The sequence below is a fragment of the Lissotriton helveticus genome, chromosome 6, assembly GCF_964261635.1.
Source record: "Lissotriton helveticus chromosome 6, aLisHel1.1, whole genome shotgun sequence".
In the NCBI taxonomy this organism is placed as follows: Eukaryota; Metazoa; Chordata; class Amphibia; order Caudata; family Salamandridae; genus Lissotriton; species Lissotriton helveticus.
Genome location: NC_136067.1, coordinates 1,257,702,873 through 1,257,707,650, shown reverse-complemented (window position 1 = coordinate 1,257,707,650; position 4,778 = coordinate 1,257,702,873). Strand labels below are relative to the sequence as shown.

At 48.0% G+C, this 4,778-nt stretch overlaps 1 long non-coding RNA gene across 1 annotated transcript; it reads right to left on the bottom strand.

The window, feature by feature from the left end:
• Window positions 1–802: 802 nt before the first annotated feature.
• Window positions 803–1,773, bottom strand: LOC144763407 (uncharacterized). The gene is made up of 4 exons (XR_013596221.1): window positions 1,715–1,773; window positions 1,493–1,600; window positions 1,329–1,404; window positions 803–928 (listed from the first exon to the last, which is right to left on the bottom strand). It is a non-coding gene; the product is annotated as an uncharacterized LOC144763407 (long non-coding RNA).
• Window positions 1,774–4,778: the final 3,005 nt, after the last annotated feature.

The window sequence follows — 4,778 nt, the reverse complement described above, 5'->3', positions numbered from 1 at the left end:
CCCAGCTACCTGCGCTGGAAGACCACACTAGAGCGCTGGGCGAAAGCGGAGAGTACATTGCGGCTGCGACAGGCTAGGAGTCTTGACAATGACAAAGCGCTGGAGGTGGCCAGGGCGTGGGAGGCCTTAGTGGTAGCGCTCCAATTGCCGGATGGCGACCAGAGCGAGGATGAGGGGGGGACCCCGGGGTGAGGGCACCGAACTTGGGATTCTTCACACTCCCCAGGGTGCACACACCACTTACACTTACTGCTGGCTGATCTGGGGGTCGGGACTCTCCGTTGAGGGGAGCCTCTTACCCTCCGTTGTGGTCCTTATTCAGGACAAGTGCTGATAACACATCATCGACTGGAGGGGACGGGCACGACACACTGGCTACGGGGGGGGGGGTAATGTGGGAGGGGGGGGTCAGTTGGGGACTGTTCTTTATAAAAGGTGTCTTGTTGGAGCTGTGCCGCTTTATCGCATCGTTAACTGATGCCTGACTTGCTTTATCCTGTAATGTATCTTTCCACCTGATTGCCAATAAAAACCGTTTTTGCAAAAAATAAAATAAAAATAAATGATTGATACTTAATGCGCGTGCCCACATTCACAACAGGAGGGAGGAAAAAGTGAGGGTAGTGTCAGGGACAAGGTGGGGTCAAGGGATAATCCGATTCATCCAGTGGCAAATATTATTTACAATTCAATAACTTCAATAGCTGTGGTCCCTTTAGCCAAAGGGCCACCTCATACGGCTCCCAAAGAGTCCAACATATAATTAGTACACAAAACCAAAATCCAATTCGACCATTAAGGTCCTGCTTGGGGTAGGAGATTGGTCGTAGTTGAACAGTCAACATTTCGACCCGTAGTCTAGGTAGGGAAGTAGTCCTTACAGTGCGGGTCTTCTTCAGGACAATAGGAGTTGTGGGTGGGCAACCTCCTAGGGAGTAGTCAAAAAGAATTGTTTTAAATTTAACACAGCACGCTCCTGTTAGTTATTACACGGAGGGCGGAAAACAAAGAGAACAATTTCAACAATTAAAAACGTGTTGTCAAAGGAGTTTTTTCTATACACAACATTTATACAATATGGGAACAGAAATTTGTAGAAGACATACTAATTATATATAGCACAGAAAAAACTGCACACTACATATTACCAACATATAGCCTAAGTCTACCCAGTTCGAGATACAATTGATTGGTCATTTGCAGTGGTAATTACCCAAATACTAAAAGGCCCCACTGTGTTATTTCAAATCGCACAGAATTGCCAATCGTGGCCTGTTAGATAAACATATTAGTTGGAGCTATCCATGTTATTCTGAAGAAAGGCCTACCTCTGAGTTCTAAGGTCCCGTTAAGGGCTTCGTATCAAGGGCGGTAAAAATCCTGGGCGTTCGTAAAATTCGTGACCTTTAGAATAGGAAAGGGGAATCCGTCATACACGGGCATAAGGTCTTAGTTATAGTGTAGTAGGTATTGTTCACAATATCAGGCTTACCACTAGTATTGATTTCAGTGGCCGTAAGAGAAGATCAACTATAGACAGCACTTATGAGGGTAGACTGTGACGTTCACTTCAAGTTTATTAAAACCAAGTGTATTCATTCTGCAGTAGGAGGGAAAATAAAACAATAGGAGCAGATCAATGATATATCTAGATAGCGGTACCCAACTTCTAAATACTGCATAATTACGCAAGATTCAACAAAAAGGGGCTTACCGAGGGTTCTACCCTGTTGATCGGACCAAGTTATTGCAGGGCGTCACTACCAATTGCTGCCCTGCAAGAGGCTCCAGAATGACTCTAGCCACCTTGTTCTGATGTGTGAGAAGTTGGCCTCGTATATGATGTTCACTATTCTAGTGAGCACCTTGCACCAGTCCAAACAACCCTTATGGTGATGGTTGTAAAGTCAACCTTATAGACCAGCTATCCTAGTGGTAGCAAGGACAAAAGCAGTCTTAGGCTAAACTCAAGAGGGCATGTGAAGCCAGCTGTTTTACCATATGCAATCCCCTTAATACCAAGTGAAAGGACACCACACAGGTTGTATATCAAAATATATATGTATTTATTTCTAACACAATCCTCTGAACTCATTATGAGGTCAGAGGCACCAGCACATAACAAGATACTTAATTAAAATACAATAAGTTGCACCAAATACAGTAATGCCCTAGGGGCACTTCGAACCATATACTAAAATAGTGGTATAAGAACCATGTCACGAACAAAGGGTAGGCTTAGGGCCTGGAGAATCGCGGGGGCTACACTGCACTACCAAAGGATAGGGAGCAGGAGGCCCACGGGATGCGCGTGCAGTGTCTTTACACTCACGCAAGTTACCATAGAGTTAGAATGGGAACGAAAGAAATGGAAACTAGTTCTTTTAGGACACTTCCGGGTGGACTAGGGAAAAGCTACTTGAAACTAGGATACTAGGATAGTCAATACCCACAGGAGTACTGAAATACTCGCGTTACCTCACCCACAGGAAGCGGGTGCATAGGTGTCAAAGTGTGTCGGGTTTCGTCGCTGATTCCTATGGAGCCTTGGAGAAAGATGCTGCAGGCGACCAGGAGAGAAGTGTCCGGTTGGATCCAAGGGTGGATCGAGGATGAAGAGAACCTGAAAGCAGAGGGAACAGAGTCTGGGTCACTAGCCAGTGACCAGGATGGAACCAGGAAGGAACCAGGAAGGAACCAGGCGATGTCGGGATGCGATCAGGTGATGTTGTGAAGCTTGTCTCTTCAGCCACGTGGACCAGGAGATGTCGACGATGACCAGGAGCTGGGCACGGACTGTCCCACAAAGGATCTCGCTGTCGGCGGTGTCGGCTTCCGGATTGGAGTCAACAAGCCTTGACAAAGGTAACCCACTCAGAAAGGGAAGATGGCTTCTTAATCAGACCAGCAAGGTCTGATGGGCTGTTCCTTTTCAGGGGAGCAAGGGCCAGTCTGGAGCAACTAGACCAGTGGTGTAAATCAAAGGTTTTGTCGTCACAGAGGCCACTAGCCAACGGGCAAGTGATCAGACAGACGCGTCAAGCAGGAAAATGCAGAAGGGCCCCACGCAGAACTCGTGGAGTGTGGAGGGCTGATCTTCGGTGCAGTTGGTGATCGGGGCTGGGGCTTCTCAATCCCCAATGCACAACTTTGAGGGTGCCTCAGAAGTTGCACGGAAAGGAATTCGCTGGCTTTCCAAGATGGCCAGTCCCACGTCTCTCGTCACCTCCACGGGTCTCAGCTCTGCTGTGACTGTGGATCAGGCTGTTGGATGTCTGGAAGTCCGGGTCTTGTCAGGCTCTGTGCTCGGGCTCTGGCAGGAGCGTCGACAAAGCAAACCGTTCATCGCTTGATGGTGCCTGCTTGTGCAGGGTGGTCACTTCTTGACCACAAGGGAGATTCTTCAGTCGTCTTCTTTCAAACTAGATTGTCGAAGGTCCAGAGTTTCATTTCAGAGTTTCAGTCAGGATAAATCTAAAGTCTTGGGACTCAGCTCCTACCTATATACCAAATTTAGGGGCTGGATTACCTGCTAGGTCCCTCCTATGGGTGGGACCCAGGAAGGGGGTGGTTACACCCCTTTCCCCTTACTCTAGTTTCGCGCCAGAGCTGGGGCTGGAGTGCCCCAGCACCGGTTTGAACTGGACTATGCATGGGACACCTTGTGTGCCCCAGGCAGTGTCTCATTTCATTCAGCCCTCCCTGCCCCAATACACTATAGCGTGTCTGGGGTGGTGCTAGCACCTCCCAAGACAGGAAACCTATTGTCCAAGCCTCCCTCGCTGGAAGGACTCCCAGCAGCAGGAGGTCAGACTTGTGTCTGTGCCAGCAGCATCCATTTTGTGATGCTGAGGCTCTGGTTAAGTTTAACCTGGATTAGTAGGAACAACATGTCTTCTCCCTCTAGAAGGGTGGAATGCTACCCCCATCGCCGGAACTGGCGAGGGGGTAGTATTCCAAAGCATATGACACATTACACAACATGTTTTGATAAAGCCAAACCAAAGTTAGCATATAACCGTGAGGTTCATAATGCACTTAAGAGTATATGGTATGGCAATATTGTAGAACAGCTATATGGACATGGTTCCAAAAGCTTCAGACAGGCTCAGCTTATGCTAGAGCACCATCTCACATAAAACCAAGCACTCTGCCTTCAGGATTGTTAAGGCCTGCCATAGGAGTGACTTATAGGTGTATATGTGTCTAGATATAAGGTTAGATATAGGAATACTATATCTAAGCAAGGGGTGATTACACGACCTTGCCCCAGCTGAGTGATCAGCCAGTTGTGTCAGTTTGGATGGCCAGCCAGGGGTGGTAAAAGATATGCTGCAGTCCTTAGTAGGCCTTGGGTGCACCTATGCCCTGGGTACCTATGGTACACTTTACAGGAACTCATAAGAGTGACCCAAATCCCAATTGGTGATGTACCTAAAGTACATGGTGTGAATTTAGAGAGAGAACAGCAGGGCTGTGGGTCTGATTAGCAGGCCCACAGCCACATCTAAGTCGAAAACCAGTGAAGCAAAAAGTGGGGTGACCATAGGAAAGCAGACCCTACTCTCCTACATAACCCCCCCACCCCCAAACGCAGGGACATTAGACTAACCTTGACCAGTTGTGTCTTCATATTCTAAGTGGAAGTACCTGGAGAGACCATCTGCATTGCCATGGTCAGTCCCTGGTCTGTGCTCCACTGTAAAATCCATCCCCTGTAGGGAAATGGACCACCTGAGCAGTTTGGGATTCTCACCCTTCATCTGATTTAGCCACAA